The 19,134-nt window shown below is 40.4% G+C and overlaps 1 protein-coding gene and 1 pseudogene across 6 annotated transcripts in view; one reads left to right on the forward strand and one right to left on the reverse strand.

Moving 5' to 3' along the window:
• The window catches only part of LOC137234666 (serine-rich adhesin for platelets-like), a 401,835-nt gene that overhangs the window by 102,928 nt on the left and 279,773 nt on the right, over positions 1-19,134 (forward strand). The window lies entirely within an intron of this gene.
• LOC137234812 (sphingomyelin phosphodiesterase 4-like) lies at positions 12,016-13,998 on the reverse strand (annotated as a pseudogene).

Genomic DNA, 19,134 nt, shown 5'->3' on the forward strand with positions numbered 1-19,134 from the left:
ACCAGAGGTTTGTGTCTTCGATTTTAGGTACACCCTCCTCTGTAGCTAGTTACTTAACCACTGCCGCTAGGATTGTCTCCTAAGCATATTCTAAGCGAGGATAAGCGTTTTTTTTTACGTGCAAACGTAAACGTACACGCGTGTAAAAAAACACGGCTATTGTTGACGGTACAAACATATTCACATATCTACAATACAAAAATAAGTCGGGTTTTTCTTCCTGACGCTATAACTCCAGAACGCACGAACCGATTTCCACGGTTTTGCATTCGTTGGAAACGTCCAAAGAAACTTTAGGATCGACACACAGGGCCTCGAGATATAGGCCAAAACGTGGACCCGGGTACCCCTAGAATGTGTTTATAGAATATGGATATCAAATAAAAACTGTTGATGAGTGCGTTAGTAGGTGTAATTTTCATACCCCTGGGTGACTAGGGTCTCGAGATATAGGCCAATACGTGGACCCGGGTATCCCTAGAATGTGTTTATAGAATATGGATAACAAATGAAAGCTGTTGATGAGTGCTTTGTTAGAAGGTAATTTTCATACCCCTAGGTGACTAGGGTCTCAAGATATAGTCCAAAACGTGGGCCCGTGAACGCCTAGATAGTGTTTTTACAATATGGGTATCAAATTGAAGCTGTTGATGAGTGCTTTAGTACATCGTAGTTTTCATACCTATTGGTGACTAGGGTCTCGAGATATGGGCCAAAACGTGGATCAGGGTAACACTAGGATGTGTTTTTATATTATGGATATCAGATTGAAGCTGTTGATGTGTGCTATAGTAGAGAGTAAGTTTTATGCCGCTGGGTGACTAGGGTCTCGAGATATAGGCCAAAACGTGGACCTGGATCCACCTAGAATATGCTTTTACATTATGGGTATCAAATTGAAGCTGATGCTGTATGCTTTAGTACAGAGTAAATTTTACATCGCTGGGTCACTAGGGCCTCGGGATATAGGCCAAAACATGGACCCGGATACACTTAAAATGTGTTTTTACATTATGGATATCAAATTGAAACTGTTGGTGTGTGCTTTAGTACAGAGTAAATTTTACACCGCTGAGTGACTAGGGTCTCGAGATATAGGCCAAAACATGGACCCGAATACCCCTAGAATATGTGTGTATTATGGATATCAAATGAAAGCTGTTGCTGATAGCTTTAAAGTAATTTTCAATGTGATATTCGATTTAGTCGGATCAACCTGGCAAAACTGATAAATATGCATGCGAAGCCGAAATAAAGACATGAATTAATATTCATTATTCGATTTGCCTGAAAATTGGTATATAAATTTGCAACTAGGACTGGGACCGAGACTGAGACTCGGAGTGGGACTGGAACCCTCTGGGACTGGCAATAAGATATGAAGAAAAATGAAAAAAACTTGAGAGAAGAGAAAAGAGAGAAGGAGAAAGAGACTGAGAAAGATATAGGTTGAGACGAAGATGGAGATAGATGAAGCAAAAAACCCGGAGGGAGGAGTGAATACAAATATTAGGAAAAAGTGTAGAGGGGAGAGAGCAGGGTTAGACGGAAAAGCTTATTAAAATGTATGCAGATAGACCAAATTGAGGGCAGAACAATGTCTGCCGGGTCTGCTAGTATATATATATATATATATATATATATATACAGGCCCGTAGAGAGGGGGGGATTCCCCCGGCTCCGGGGTTTCTCAGGGGGCCTGCGAGTTAGAGGTACTGAGCCATATCTTTTTTTTAATTCAGGAGAGTCTTTAGTTGTTCCATGTGCAAATTGTACGCCGAATTTCAAAAGCAACGAATATTTATAACGATTTTTTGCCTGGGCCTGAGGAGAGAATAAAAACATCAAACAAAAAAGTGTTTCTCAGAGGCCCGCGATTTAGGGATACTAAGACATTTTTTTTTGGCGGCCACCGTGGTGTGATGGTAGCGTGCTCCGCCTAGCACACCGTATGCCCTGGGTTCACACCCCGGGCAAATCAACATCAAAATTTTAGAAATAAGCTTTTTCAATTAGAAGAACATTTTTCTAAGCGGGGTCGCCCCTCGGCAGTGTTTGTCAAGCGCTCCGGGTGTATTTCTGCCATGAAAACCTCTCAGTGAAAACTCATCTGCCTTGCAGATGCCGTTCGGAGTCGGCATAAAACATGTAGGTCCCGTCCGGCCAATTTGCCCTACAAGAGGAGCACGACGCAAATTGGAAGAGAAGCTCAGTCTTAGATCTCTTCAGAGGTTATCGCGCCTTACATTTATTTATTTTAAGACATTTTTTTTAATTCATTAATTCAGGAGAGTCTTTAATTTTTCCATATGGAAATTGTAAACCTAATTTCAAAAGCAACGAATATTGATAATGATTTTTTGCCTGGGCTTGAGGAGTCAATAAGAACATCAAACAAAAATGTATGTTTACATAAATCCGAAATCGTAAATTTTTCGTGGTGACACTGGTGATGGTTCATCTTCAAAAAGTTTTCGAACAATACCACCAACTCTGTATCAAATTCAGATTATTTAAACGACTTCGATATCGGTACCGTGAATAATAAGTTTTTGCGATCTGAAGAAGTCAACGAAATAATTCGTCGAAGTCATCAGAAGTGTCCTGTTATTTTTGCACGTGATTGTCATGACGAGGCATTTCCTACCTCGTTGTTAAACAGAATCTTGGCAAATGGAGAGAAAGTGGAGCGTGACTGGTTAGTTTGGAGTGCCAGTAGCAATGCTTTTTATTGCCTACCATGACGTCTATTAACCCTAGGACTTATACCCAAGTGCAGGTGTGGCCAGTAGCTACTTTGGAGTGATGTAGCTCTTAATCGCTAAAGACATTGACTTGAATTTTGATCTAGGAAAACATAGATTTTTGATCTAGGAAAACATAGTAAATCTACGTCGATTGGTGTCTTATTTGTCATGCTAGGTCTATGCATTGATGAGATATAAGCTCTCAAAGTCGACACCTACGACTTCCTATACTCGGGTACAGGTGTGGCCAGTAGCTTTTTTTCTCGTTGTTTCTCATTTTTTGAAGGAAAAAAATTTTTATTTATTATTTTCTGTATAAAATATTATTTTATTGATTATTTCTTATAACTAAATATGCAAATAAATCTAAATTATTCAATTGTCTTCATTATTTTCACAAATATTACATGTAAATATATTTGAAGAATGCTGTATGCATATTGGGCGCTGACATATTCTGCACATGTTACGCGTTCGTCTTCTGTGTTGGTCATGGATGTAGCAGAGAAAACAGCTTCCAACCTGCTGTTTCTTTGGTTTTGCACCAGCAGCTGCAGACGTTGATGGCCTATTGTCAACACTTCCTTGCAAGGCCGTACTTATGAAACTCGCGACTGCAATTTTTGTGTTGAAGTTCCGCATCACTTGCTGATTCACAGACCGCTCTTCAATTCTGGGCATAGGCAGTTCCTTGGTGAGCTGGCGGAGAAATCTCTTACGCTTCGCATTGGTACATCTGATGTTGGGATTATTCTCATAATATATGATGTACGCTGCCAATGCCGTCAAATCAATCATATTGAAGAATAGGGACAACGGCCAACGCTTTGTCATCCTTTGGCAAGTATATTCTCCAAGCAATTGGTCCATCACGTCCACTCCTCCTTTTGTATTGTTATAAAACTCGATCATTTCTGGTTTGCCGCTTTCGCCAATGTGATCATCGTCATGCATTGATGATAGTAATATAACTGCCTTGTTTTTTTTTCGGCACATAGGAGCAAATGGATATGTTGGGCCTAAAACTGAATGTACTTGACCTTTCTGCACGATCTTTGTGTGCCAACATCTCCTTTGGTATGTAGGGCTTATTTTTCCGCAGAGTTCCAACTGCCGTCAAATTCATGGATGACAAGCTTTCCAGTATATTTAGGGATGTAAAAAAATTGTCCATCGTTATATTTCGGCCGGTTCCATGAAAGCGGCTTACTAAATCCTTGACCACGCGTTCACCCTGGTTAGTTTCCCGTCCCGTAGTGGCTTGACCAGTATATATTTGTCCATGCAGTGGATATGCGTTTTTGGCATCACATACCCACCACACTTTGATGCCATATTTTGCCGGTTTCGATGGGATGTATTGCGTGAAACGGGTCCGGCCACGATATGGAAAGAGCTGCTCGTCTACAGTTAGATATTCACTTGGCTTATATGACTGCTCAAAGTTGTAGTTCATCATGGTCAACAGCTCGGATATTGGTGCAGCTTTGTCAGTTACCAAACGTTGTGCCCGTGTGTTGCCATAGTCAAACCTTATAAACCGCAGTATGGCCTGAAAGCGGTTAATGCCCATTGACGCACGATATAATGGACAATTTTCCACCGACCACAAGTCCGGCGCACATTCGGTCTTGCTGCGGTTAGCGCCATTCATAATAAGCACTCCAATGAACGCATACATTTCGTTCAAAGTAACCTTCTTCCATGTTTTTGGTTCCGCCTCTGGATGTTTTGCGTTTAATTCCGCATATGTAGCTTCTGCTTTTTTGTTGGTGTAGCGTACTATAATATCCACCATTTCCGGAGCCATAAAACACTTATATGTATTGACTATTGACATCATATTAGTTGATCTCGCGGGCCCACTTCGGTGTCGCAAAATATTTTGTTACCTAGTTTGGCGTGTAAGTCGTGGCTGTGAGCTCCATATGGTACTATCACGTGCTACGAATTCAGCTGCATGCAAATTAATCTCCCCAGAATCATCTGCAGCATCGGATTCATTGTGAGATTCTTCGTAATCAGACTCATCTACCTGGGCATTGTCAATTGTGTAATCAGGGTCTTCTACATCCGATTCAACCACGCCATCTGCTACTGCTACTTGTTCGCTTTCATCCCCTTCAGGGTCGGAAATAATTCATCATCTGAGATTTCGTCAAACAGGTTTTGTATGTACTGTTCGTTTTCAGCATCAGATAATCTATATAAAAATAATTAATTTGTATTCCATTTATGAAATTATATTTGAGTTATTTGTATTTACCTCATATATTGATTCGAAGACAAATATTGTTGTAAGGTTGCTCCCCGAAGGCTTTGGGGAGTGTTATCGATGTGATGGTCCTTTGCCGGATACAGATCCGGTACGCTCCGGTAACACAGCACCATTAAGGTGCTAGTCCGACCATCTCGGGAACGATTTATATGACCACGTTAAACCTTCAGGCCATCCCTCCCTCCCCACCCCCAACTTCCATGAGGAGCTTGGGGTCGCCAGAGCCTCGTCTGATAGTGAAACAGGATTCGCCTCGGATAGGTGAGGTTGACAATGGGGTTTGGAGAAGCTATATATTGCGCTGGCAACCTGAAGGGTTGCACTACACAACCCCTTGAATCTGGTATTTTAGTCGCCTCTTACGACAGGCATACCTACCGCGGGTATATTCTGACCCCCTAACCCGCTGGGGTGAAGACAAATATTCCATGCTCCTTCTGCTATCCATGTTGTAATATTTTAAATTTTTTCTGACTTGTTATTTTCACAAATATAAATCAACTTCACACTTCAAAAGAACGCTTTACAATGAATATAAACTCGCAAAACTGCCGTTTATATAGCTGCAACCCTTAAGTTTCTGGTAGCATTTCTTACCTGCCAGGTAGTTGGATTATATCAAATGTTGTTTGTCAGCAAATTCTAGCAAGGGTACAATATAATGTCTTCTTCTAAATAATTAGGAGTGCGCGAAAAAGGTTGAATTCTAAAAATTCTAACAACAATAGAAATTATTGACTTCTTAGAAATAACTTAGAATGCGCGCAATGCTTAGAAGCAGGCTACAAATATATGTTTATAACTACTTAAAATGTTCGTAAGACAGTCAGCTACAACATTGCATTAAAAAAATAACTTGCTTATCAGAAAAAATGAGAAAAAACGGGCAAAACAGGCTACTGGCCACACCTGTACCCGGGTATAAGAAGTCGTAGTAAAAGAAGGGTATAAGTCCTAGGGTTAAGCACCAATATTTTAAATATGTGGAATCAACTGCGCACAAATCGTTGATTCGTAATTGACCATTTTAGTAGTCAAATAAACAAAATAGTTGTTTCATTATACTTTACCATAGCTTTGTTAAATTAAAAATTATTACTGTCGCTCTAAGCATACCAATCAAAACTGTAAATATGAAAGAGATTTCTGTTCATTCGAAATAACCAGCGCAGACTGTTAAATTGACAGTGTTTATTGTCGAAATGACACTGACAGTGAACTCTGTTGAAATAACAGATATTTCTGTTTTTTCTAGATTAATAGCGTAAAATTTTACATCAACAGATTTTTCTGTTCATACCTATGACATTAATACCTGTAGAAAAAAAGAGAGCCGGATAAATATATTTTTAAACCTACGTAGTTTTTTTTTTTTTTTTGTATAAATTACACATAAGTACATTTCATTTCTAATGATTTTATTGCTATATTTAGTAATATTAATTAAAATAATAATAACTTAAATCTGAACTCAAATAAAAAAAACTTGTTCCGAATCACCATCGAAAGCTTTGTAAGAAAGTATGTTGCCATATATACATAAATATGTGAATACATAAATACGCATGCTTGCTACATATATATACGTATATATGCTACATACACATTCACACACGCGTTAGTACATGCTCTAGCGAAAATAAGAGCATGTACCGTTTGTTAAACCACATTGCTCCCTAAGGGTTGTTTTTTACCTAGCTCTGCACTAACTAAACCAGCATCGCTGCAATAGTACTGTGTGTTTCATGGTAGCAGGTAGTGAACAATTTTGGCTTTTGTTAACTGAGGAATTGAAATTGTTGGTAGCCGTTGTCCTGTTAAATGTTTATGGAAATGTGTGACGAGCGACGCAGTTGTTTGGGTGAAAAGTAAAATTTTAGTTTAGTATTGTTTGATCGCTTAGTAGTTATGGTTAATAGTTAAATAAAATAATAAATCTAATACGTTTTTTTTTCAAAACGTATAAAAACCAAAAAATATTTAATAAATATATTTGTGCGTTATTATCAACATCGTGAGGAAGAAGGAAAAAGGAAGAACGGTTAACGGTTAATAGTTAAATAAAATAATAAATCAAATGCGTTTTTTTTTCAAAACGTATAAAAATCAAAAAATATTTAATAAATATATTTGTACGTTATTATCAACATCGTGAGGAAGAAGGCAAAAGGAAGAATGGATTTACCACCATCACCAGAAATTTTTAATTAAGTAAAACAAAATTTATTAATAAATATTTTAAATACATACATTTTATATTTAGTTACATTAAACCATATATATAAATATTTTTCATAAACCATGCCTAGGCTAAGTAGAAAATCTGGTAATCTGAGACGCGTCGCAGCTAAGAGGGGAATACATGTTCTTCGTGGAGACGAAGAATATAGACAACAGTCACAAATCCAAAATACGTTAGACCACAGAACCCGCCGCGAAAATTCCCAAATACGCTCTGCAGAGCAAAGTCGTAATACCTCCGAACATAGGTCTCGCCGTGACAATCCCGAGATTCGCGCCGCTGAGCGAATAACCAATACAAGGCAACATAGAGTCCGTCGCGAAAACTCAGAAATGCGTTCTGCAGAGCAAAGTCGTAATACCTCCGAACATATGTCTCGCCTTGACAATCCTGAGATTCGCGCAGCTGAGCGAATAACCAATACACGGCAACACAGAGTCCGTCGCGAAAACTCAGAAATTCGCTCTGCAGAGCAAAGTCGTAATACTCCGAACATAGGTATGGTCGTGACAATCCCGAGATTCGCGCCGCTGAGTGAATAACGAATACACGGCAACATAGAGTACGTCGCGAAAACTCAGAAATTCGCTCTGCAGAGCAAAGTCGTAATACCTCCGAGCATAGGGCTCGCCGTGACAATCCCGATATTCGCTCCACTGAGCGAATAATCAATACACGGCAACATAGAGTCCGTCGCGAAAACTCAGAAATTCGCTCTGCAGAGCAAAGTCGTAATACCTCCGAACATAGGGCTCGCCGTGACAATCCCGAGATTCGCGCCGCTGAGCGAATAACCAATACACGGCAACATAGAGTACGTCGCAAAAACTCAGAAATTCGCTCTGCAGAGCAAAGTCGTAATACCTCCGAACATAGGTATCGTCGTGACAATGCCGAGATTCGCGCCGCTGAGCGAATAACCAATACACGGCAACATAGAGTACGTCGCGAAAACTCAGAAATTCGCTCTGCAGAGCAAAGTCGTAATACCTCAGAACATAGGGCTCGCCGTGACAATCCCGAGATTCGCGCCGCTGAGCGAATAATCAATACACGGCAACATAGAGTCCGTCGCGAAAACTCAGAAATTCGCTCTGCAGAGCAAAATCGTAATACCTCCGAACATAGGGCTCCCCGTGACAATCTCGAGATTCGCGCCGCTTAGCGAACAAAACAATCAATACACGGTAACATAGAGTCCGTCGCGAAAACTCAGAAATTCGCTCTATAGACCAAAGTAGAAATACTTCTGAACATAGGTCTCGCCGTGAAAATCCAGAGGTTCGGTCAGCTGGGCGAATAATCAATACACGGCAACATAGATCACGTCGCGAGAACTCCTCCAATCGCTCTATCGAGCAAAGTAGAAATACTTGTGAGCACCAATCCCGCCGTAGAAATCCAGGGAATAGACATCGAGAACAACTTAGAAATTCTCTTGCTCGTAGAATAGTCCGTAGAAGAGCTCGTGTAGAAAATTCTAGACAAAGACGTCAAAGTCAATTCCGAATACATCGCCATAGAGTAAACTTACAAAATAGAAGTAATGAAAATGAAAGGCAAGCTGTGAGAAATTGCTCAATGAGAGAAAATGAGAGTTGGGAGAACGAAGATATAGTAAATGAATTAGGATTACCAGATTTTCGACAAATATATTTTAGAAATATTAAGAAGGGACCAACAGAGGTTTGCGTTTGCTGTGGTGGGCTATGGTTTCCGTACCAGGTACAGACCTTAAATTTCAATTTAATTTCTCAAAGTCATCCAGACGTTGCATCTTCCTTTTATTTATCTGATAAATTTCCCTCTGAAGATGGTAGCTATAAATTCTGTGTTACTTGCCGAAACGCAGTTAAAAGAAATACTCTTCCAAAGATATGCTTGCCTAATGGTTTAGATTTTCCCGAGCTCCCAGAATGTCTAAAAGATCTTACGCTTTTAGAGGAACGCTTAATAATGCCCAGATTACCTTTTATGACTATGTCCTTTGGGATACCAAGGACAGAGCTCATTAAGGGGGCGGTAGTATACATTCCTATTTCAGTTAACGAAATTGTTACTTCTCTCACCCGATCAAGCGCATGTTATTCAAATCCTTTTAAGAAGACGTATGGAGTATAATCATGATTATATGACTGAAACCATACGCCCTGCGAAAATTATGGAAGCTGAACAAATGCGTGGTGGCAACGGCGCGCACCCACGTATTTGTTAAATAATAGTTAAGGCGAAAAAAAGGAAGAAAATAAAAACACCAAAAGGATTTCGTATTAATAAAAGGAATTCACAAAGTGCTTTTATTTATATAAATACAACAAGTGTTAAGAAAAGGTTTAACAAATGTTGTGGAAAATGATATATATGTGATTATAATTTTGAAAAGTTGAACTTACGTGAACGGGCGATTGCGTGTTCCTTTGCTGGCTGCTGGATTAAAAGAGGACGAGACTCTTTTCCACATGAGCCGATGAACCCACGATACAGCCACTTCGTTGGGTTTCCCGGCAACAAAGTTGCTGTACCACGGGCTCACAGCGGTAAACGTCTAAGACACATACGTACTACCACTCACACATGCTTGTGTGTATATCACAAGAATATGCGGGTGGTAGTAACGAAGAAAATAAAACAAAGAAAGTTATGTTACGAGGGGGGGGGGAGATATATTTAGGCCTGTGGCCTAAACATACCGGCCCCCTTGCCGTAAGCAACAAAGAAAAAAAAATGAAAAGGAAAAAAAAGGAATGACACGCGATCACACGTCCAGTAAGCCGTTATGTCGATGTGCAGATGCGGACTGCAAGCACTGCACGTCGCACGATGGACTTCGTGTCTCGTTGTCCTGAGAAGAAAAAGAAAAGATGTTATTAAATACACGTACGTGGTTTTAAATTCCGTGCTGTAATTACTTAGTTCTAATGAAACGCTCCTATTTTTGGCAGGCTCCTGAGACTACCAGCCCGAATACGGTCGGTTGGGTCAGGAGACCGCCAACTGTTGTTGCTGGCGTTCCGCTCACCATCAGTTCGGCGTATAGATCAGCGCCGAGTGTAAGACGAACTGGCGATGAGCGGTAGAACTGCGGATCTGCAAGCCGCATAAATTCAAATGGAACGGCAACCTTTGCATCCACATTGGATGGCGGACTCAACCGATAGTGGCCGTTGACCGCGGCGGCTTGGGTAGTGACACGAGTCGTTGAGCCGAACTTGCCGCGCAGAATAAGGGTACATTGCCCTGGTCCTTGGCGCTCTAACTGCAAATCGCGTACCAGCTCTGCATCGACGATGGTGCTGGCGGCGCAGGGATCAATGATCGCACGTACCAAGTGTAGGTGCCCACGCGATTCGACGCGTACGATGGCCGTCGGCGCAATGGGCACGAAAGACCGCATGATGGGCGCTGGAGTGGCTGGGAGCAGCCGGCCGGTTCGGAAGCCTTCCGGTGTACCACGCGATAGTGCTTGCATATTTTGGGCGTCAGAATGCCATGGCGTCGATTTATCTCGCCGCTGCTGTCTGCCGCGTTTGGATGACTTGGTCGGGCCTCCTTGGAGTCCAATGTCGTGGTGCCGCCAGTTGTTTCGTTCGTTTCGACGTTTGTTTACTTTCGCCGCGCTTCTTTCATGCTGTAACAGCGGCCGGAAACTGCGCATCCCATGGTTGACCGTTGACGGTCTTGTTGTCACCGTTTTACTTATTTCTTCCTCCGCCTTTGCTCTCTCCTCCTCCATTTCTTCCTCCTCCACCTGCTGAGCCCAGGATTTAGCCGTTCCCGATAGGTTGATTGACAACGCGTCGTCGGACGTGTTGTCGTCGCCATTTGTGGCTGTCTCGTCGCATACCGGCCGACGCTCATCTAAATGAAGCGTGGTGTGGTGCTTCTCTTGGCACCTCTTGCAGCGATACTTGCTGCTACACTTGTTTACCCGGTGGAAGGGTGACAGACAGTTCGGACAGTACTTATATAAAAGCACTGCCCGCAACCTCTCTTCTGGAGATTTTTTCCGATATTCGGGACAGATTCGTAGACTATGGTCCCTGCCGCAGAGCTGGCAAGCGACGTCGAAACGCGTTGCGCTTCCCTCTGACTTGGCCAGTAAAGTTTGGTAGCTGGTCATGATCTGAAAGAATATTGATATCATTGATCATACCCAAATTGAGGTTGGCGGAATGTTGTTTGGGTGGCGTAAGCCAAAAAAATATTATCTCTCATATATTTTCGCAAGAAAAAAAAAACATTTTATTGAAATAAAAATTAAGAGCCATAAGTAAATACGAAGAAAAAACGGATTTAGCACGCATCCATACGATGTGGCTGGTGCTTTAGCGCCTCTAGTACATCCCTGCAAACACGCTCTCGTCACTCCACGTCATTTGACTAGTCATTTTACCAGGTCATAGGTTATATTCCTAGTCACACTTGCATGGGCGTGATTGAGTTTTGTGACCAAATTTTGTAGGGATTTTATAATTTATTTTATGTCGGTAGCTGTCGCCGAAGTAGTCCTAAAGATTTATTTTGATTTGTGATGAACTTTGTTTTCACAACAAGTGGCCTGCCACCACACGGAACGGTTTCAAACCTGGCTGAAAAGGTATTAAAAAGTTGCACTTCCACCATTCAACATTATTTTTGACGTGTATTGTCGATAATGTTGGATTAAGTATTTTAAATCTCGACCAAATGAATGATTGCATTGACTGTCAGAAGTAAAGTGTAGACATTTGACATTTGCTACAATTTTTTCATTTCCTGAATGAAAAAAAAATCATTGAGATAAAACACGCGGTGGTGAGTAAATTTCTATAATGCGTAATATGGTTTTGTATTAATTTATTTCTCTTTTTCTTTCCAGTAGGTTTCTTAGCTTCCTCAGTACGATTTATAACGCTTTCCGCTGCAGAGCGCTGCCACCAGTCATAAAGTAAAAATGCACATAGCTCCAATGTTATTTCCGGCAGACGCGCATCAAACATAATAGATAATGAACGCACAGCCAAATCGAGTATATCTGGTATTTTGCAAATTTCTTGCAATTTCAATTCTGCTGGTGAAACATCCTCAAAAAGGCTAGCAAATATTTTCCGTAAAAAGCCATGTGATTTACGCAATTGTACAACATCATTTCGTATATTATCGATTTCTTGTAGTACATATAAACGTGATATGCATATTGTTTTAATTACTTGTTCTATTTCACATTTTACAGCTGGACCAAATAATGGTGGATAACTTTCTTCTTGATAAACACCATCCCATTCACTTTTACCGTGCCTGGAATAGACTGCATATTTTCGCGGTGAATCGATGCCAAGTTGGCAAATATACGCCTGTTCTGCTTGACATAACATATTAGGTAGGTTAGGCTGACTGAAGACCTTCACCAAGCGATGCAACATTATCACGTTCCTGAATGAAGTAAAATCTAACCGTTCAAAACGTGGCAATATGTACACAAATACTTGCGTATATATAACTAAATTCTCAGCTATGAATGTACTAAATCGCTGACTTACTGCCACTTCACAACCGCTGGCGCCAGGATTCATATTATTAGATCCTTTAGTAGTTGCGCTAATATTGCCGCTATAACAATTCATATTTTGTCCATCGAACATATAACGCCAAGGTTGTATATAACTTAGCCAAAGTTCTAACACAACTGAAAGTGAGCTATCCAGTGGCCATCGTCCAATAATACTTTTTAGAAATGGATAAATACGTGCTTTTATCATTGGATGAGCTAACTTTCGTAGGATGGCCTTGGTGTGTGATCCATGTGCATTGAGTTGGCAAAGCTGTGTACTTGTTTAACGAGTATGCGCACTACACGTATAAATTCGCTGCTAGGTAGATCCCTTGCCTCATCAATGTCATAGCGTAGCCAAGTATCCACAAAAAAATGTAACACTGATTCCGTGCGCCAGCAATGCGTTCGCGGCGATTCACAACTACGCGCGGCATGTACAGCCGCTGCCGCTGCTGACGTTGATGGACCATCTGTTTGATGAAACAAACTGGTATTTGTTGGAATTTTTAAATATTTTGGAGAGCGTTGCGGTTGCAGCGGCTGTACAGGCCGCAACGGTTGAGGTGCCTTAACCGATGTACAAATATTTGTCGGATATACGATCGCATCTGGATTGCCGGGTAAAAATGTGCAAAGGTATTCAGCCGTCAGAAAAAAAATAGACAGTTTTCATACGTTCATTGTGTACTTGCAAGGTAGCTGGATACATTTTATGCAATGGAAATGTAGCATGTATAACAAAATGTAGCATATAATAATCAAAAGCGTTCAATACGAGCGAGGTGACTTGTCGCCGAAATGGATCAATGTTGACGAGATCCGCATAGAAGAGTGAGTATTGGCCTGATTGTATCATTTCACTGACTTTGTGAGGCAAGAGATCCAAATTAAAATCAAATTTAATTGCTTCATTAAGTAGTCGTTAGCATAGGCGCGGCATTGGTCCCACAGGTGAAAAAAATTCGTGTAATATGTCAAAGCACATTGGTGAATTTTCTTTTGTAGTTGCACGCAGACCCCAACCAAGTCCACCACTTCCAATGCCAAACACGGACTGGATAATTGCCGGAAATATATCCTGTAGTTCACGCAAGCTACAGCGTTCAAACAATTGTGTCAATTCCACACATCGATCCGTTATAGGATAATTTAATAGCTCCATTATACGACTACCAAGATTTTCATTATAAAACGCCATGATTTTTGTCACTTTGCTATAGATTTTCCACTGATTAATTAATTTTTATAAAATAGTCGGTTTGTTTACTACAAAACGGCGGTAAGCTTCGACAGTAGAGTTGGGTCGTTACAATACGCATCTGTGTAGACGAAATTCAGTTGAAGTTGCTTCCAGAGAATTGCCCGGTTATATAGTAGACCCAATATCAACTTTTCAAACAAACTTCTATATTTCTGGATTGGCGCCACTTACATCTAACCAATTGGTGGTATTGGGTTGCCCGAAAGAAAAGGATGCAGAGCGTAAGTCATTGAGACCAGTTCTTTGCGTTATGGAACATAAACTGAATTCTTGTGAGGAGATTTGTACTGACAATCTTTCATTGCGTGGTTATCAGGAATATACGGTTAATGATTATAGTTTGGGTTGTATCATTGATGAAAATCGGTACTTCATTGTTGCACCAAAGGATATAGTTGTTGCTAGCCTATATGAAACAGAGGACAGAGTTAAATGGTTGATCGACCATCGTAAATTTGAAGAGGCAATGGAAGTTATATCAACACATGGCGGTAGCCTGTGTAGACGAAATTCAGTTGAAGTTGCTTCCAGAGAATTGCCCGGTTATATAGTAGACCCAATATCAACTTTTCAAACAAACTTCTATATTTCTGGATTGGCGCCACTTACATCTAACCAATTGGTGGTATTGGGTTGCCCGAAAGAAAAGGATGCAGAGCGTAAGTCATTGAGACCAGTTCTTTGCGTTATGGAACATAAACTGAATTCTTGTGAGGAGATTTGTACTGACAATCTTTCATTGCGTGGTTATCAGGAATATACGGTTAATGATTATAGTTTGGGTTGTATCATTGATGAAAATCGGTACTTCATTGTTGCACCAAAGGATATAGTTGTTGCTAGCCTATATGAAACAGAGGACAGAGTTAAATGGTTGATCGACCATCGTAAATTTGAAGAGGCAATGGAAGTTATATCAACACATGGCGGTAGCACATCATTGCTGTCTGTGGCCAAATTGTACGGAGGAAGTTTTCAAGTTTGTTAGGTGCCAACAATTACGTTCAGTTAGCACTTATCCACCTACCGCCGATGATTGTAAGCTTGATCCACATGTGTACGAGGTGGTACTATATGAGTATTTAAAATACGATGCCAAAGTATTTTTGAATCTTATCAAGGAATGGCCATCCCGTTTATACAATTGCACTGCGGTCATTAATGCAATTCATGACAATTTTCGTAAGCGCGACTATGAAAGTGCATTAAGAATGTACTTAAAGTTACAAAATGCCGACGTATTTGAAATGATACGACGTTATGATCTTTATGACGCAATGCATAAATGATTATACCACTCATACAGTTAGATCGGGAGCGTGCCTTTAAGATTTTATTTGAAAAAAAAATAAAATTTCACCAGAAATTGTTGTACAACAATTGGAACAAAATCAAGAGTATTTATATTGGTATTTGGATGAATTGGATAAATTTGATAAAAGTGGCAAATGCCATTGGAAATTAGTGAATTTATATGCAAAATACGAACGTGAAAAACTATTACCATTTTTAAAAGAATCAAATCACTATCCAATGCAAGAAGCATTAGACGTATGTAAGCGGGAATTATTCTATCCTGAAATGGTGTATTTGTTGGGTAAAATGGGTAATCCGATAGAAGCATTAAATATTATTATAGAAAAGGTAAAAAATATTGAAATGACTTTTGAGTTTTGTAAAGAGCATAACGACTCGGACTTATGGAATATATTGATTGATGAGTCTGTTAAAGATCCGGGAATTGTATTGAAACTGCTGGATGGCATAGTTGACTATGTGGATCCAGTCGCAGTTGTTGGAAAAATCAAGCTTGGTCAAAGTATACCAGGCTTACGAAATGCTGTAGTAAAGCTTTTGTGGGATTATGGTTTGCAGGTGAAAATTCGTAAAAGCATTCAAAAAGTACAATTTGAATTCGATTATAAGCAACATGAAAAAGTAGTAAATACACAAAATCGTGGCCGTTATGCTTCGGCCTCCGAGTATTGTTTGAAATGTCATCGATCGATTATTAGTACGAACGAAAATATGGCACCGCTTAAAGATATTATTATTTTCCTATGCGGACATGCATATCATCATAATTGTGCACCTGGCGCCTTGGATACTGATCACTGCGAATTTTGCAATCCCAGCGATTTTGATAAAAATCAAGGTGACGACTTTTTACTACTGCTGAATTAGATAAAAAAAAGACCATCGGTGAAATTGTATCGCCGAAACAGGTGTATGAGACTTCTCCAACCAAAATAAAGAGCTTCGGCATTTGGTTGCGTTATGCTTCGCGTTCTGGTGCGCACATCATGTACCACAAGTATCGTGATTTGAACGTTGGTGGTGCAGTTACACAATGTTATCGTGATATGGGTGCTCGTCATCGTGCGCGAGCTCATTCAATTCAAATAATGAAGGTTGAGTCAATCCCAGCCCGGTCTGTCCTACATTTGCCGGTGGATATCACACAAAGGAAGCGTAGGTGTGTATAAAATTACATCTTGGAGGTACTGAAGGCTTATTAATATAATTATATTCTTTTTTTTCTGAGGGAAGATTGTGTAATCAACATGGCTAACTCATACAACTCTTTCGCTATTGCCCGACGATGGCAACGTACCAACGTCAGAAGCTGCAGCGCTGCATTATGATATACAAGGAGCGGTCGAAGAGGGACGCTATTATATGGATATCGATCAGGTGAGTAGTAGTAAATTAAGATTCGAAATCTCTCGCGGTAATGAGCCATAATGTTGCTCAGATACGCCATCATCTCGTTGCAAGGATCCTGAGCCAGATTAATTTGTTGATTTTTTGCCTTTTACATGCTCTCTACGCATAACTTTTTTCCAAAAATTAGAAAAGAACCATGAATTTAAATAAAATGGCCCAAGTCGGGCATGCTTCAAATTGACCTCAAGTTGTTAAGTTACCCGAGATGGGTGCAGCTTTTCTTCTTTTCAAAAATTCTTTATCCCGATTTGCTGAAAGAATAAACGAAGTCCGCGATGCCAAATTCTTTAGTAGGCTCCAGGGGTTTAGCTACTCTCTTGAAATAAATTCACAAAGCATACTTAAGTTGAAGATAGATGTACGTATGAGTAGGGTTTGAAAATGCATTTTATTTAAAAAAAAAACTGTAAAATAGCGTCTGAAATGTTGATTTTGATGCTTAATACTTCAACACCCAAGTCTCCCGGTTCTAGTATGTTCCAAATAGTTTGCCAAATTTCTTTGGTTGGAATGCAATGCGCAAAGGATAGTGTGCAGAAATCTGAGTTAATACCCCTTTGTGTTAGTCACTTTATTTTAATTTAATGTTCCGCTTTTAATTGTCTTATGTGGAAAATATTAGGATATTCAAACTGAGATTTAAGTTATTCGGACCTGTTCTCTGGAATCGAAAGTATTTAGCCCATTAAGCACAGATCCTTACATTATTTTCCCCACAAATAAGTTTTATTAAATTATTCATTTTATTTGGAAGATTTATTACAACGTTTTGCTGGAATATTTGTTTATTTAGTATAATAAATCTCAACTTGAAAACTCCTATCAAAAAATTGTCCCACCCAAGCAAAGCGATTCGGAATCCAGAACAGGCCGGATTGCTATTCAGAACACCACCTTGTGTTTCTTACAGCCAACCCAATATAAACGCACGCAAGTAATTTTCTGTCAAAAAATGTCTCATGTACATACAAGTTACATGAGAGCAATCCAAGTTGAATTTGCTGCGTGAAAAACTAACCCGACTTCCAATTTTTGTTCTGCGTAACATTTAGATTCGACGTTTGCACACATGCCTTACATTGTCGCAACGCATGCTTATTTGGGTTAGGGCAAAGAACGCCGTGCGGTTTAATTGGGCCGGCTCGTTCAACATTTATTTGCACTTTTACACCTTTACGACGTGTATCTTAATTTTATATTCGAAAATACTTTTAAGTTTGAATGTGTGGTTGCTAATTCAATTGTATTCTGGGGCAGATAGTGAGTCTGCGTTAGGTTGTGTTGGCCTCGTTCGGGGGAACGAGAGCTGGGTGATTTGTGTGTTGGCCTCGTTCGGGGTGAACGAGAGCTGGGTTTTTTGGGATAAAGGAATATGGACTATTAAAGTTCATTTTCGTTGTCGTTGGGCGGAAGTAGTACCAGTTTCGCTATTGGTCTTGTAATTTGTCCCTTAATTGTATTGACGTCAACAACACGTACACGGTTATCGGAACCTGGATGTGTGTTGACGACTCTCCCCATTCTCCACTCGTTTGGTTGTAGGTTGTCCTCCTTTATGACGACTAGGTCCCCGGGTTTTACGTTGGATTGTGGATGTTTCCATTTATACCTTTCTGGATCTCGGTGAGATATTCCGATTTCCATCTTTTGCAAAAGGTTTGATGAAGGGCTTTCATCTTTTGCCATCGGTTTACAATGGAGGCAGGGTTTTCACTACAGTCGAGTTCAGGTTGAGCTAAAAGATGCCCGCCTACGAGGAAATGGCCTGGAGTAAGCGGCTCCAGGTCGGAAGGGTCGTTGGATGAGGGACTTAGAGGTCTCGAGTTGAGGCAGGCCTCAATTCGACATAAGAGGGTTGTAAACTCTTCGAGAGTATATTTATGATCGGACGCGAGCTTTTTAAAGTGGGTCTTAAAACTTTTTACCCCCGCTTCCCACAAACCTCCCATGTGAGGAGCGCTTGGCGGTATAAAATGCCATTCTATAATGTGATGGCTATATTTAGTCAACGTTCCGTCCCTTGCTTCACGCAGAAATGCTTTAAACTCGGATCGTAAAGATCGAGAAGCTCCTACAAAGTTAGTACCATTGTCGGAGTAAACGTTTTTTGGACAGCCTCGTCTGGATACGAATCTGGCGAAGGCAGCTAGGAAGGACCCGGTACTAAGGTCGTTTGTCGCTTCTAGATGGATGGCTTTCGTCGAAAAGCAGACAAACAGGCAGACGTATCCTTTCGAAATTCGACATCCCCTCCCTCTGTAGGATTTTATATCGAATGGTCCCGCGAAATCTACCCCAGTATTAGTGAAGGCCCTAGTAAAGGTGGTGCGCTCTTTCGGAAGGATC

This window comes from Eurosta solidaginis, chromosome X, assembly GCF_040869045.1.
Source record: "Eurosta solidaginis isolate ZX-2024a chromosome X, ASM4086904v1, whole genome shotgun sequence".
Taxonomy (NCBI): domain Eukaryota; kingdom Metazoa; phylum Arthropoda; class Insecta; order Diptera; family Tephritidae; genus Eurosta; species Eurosta solidaginis.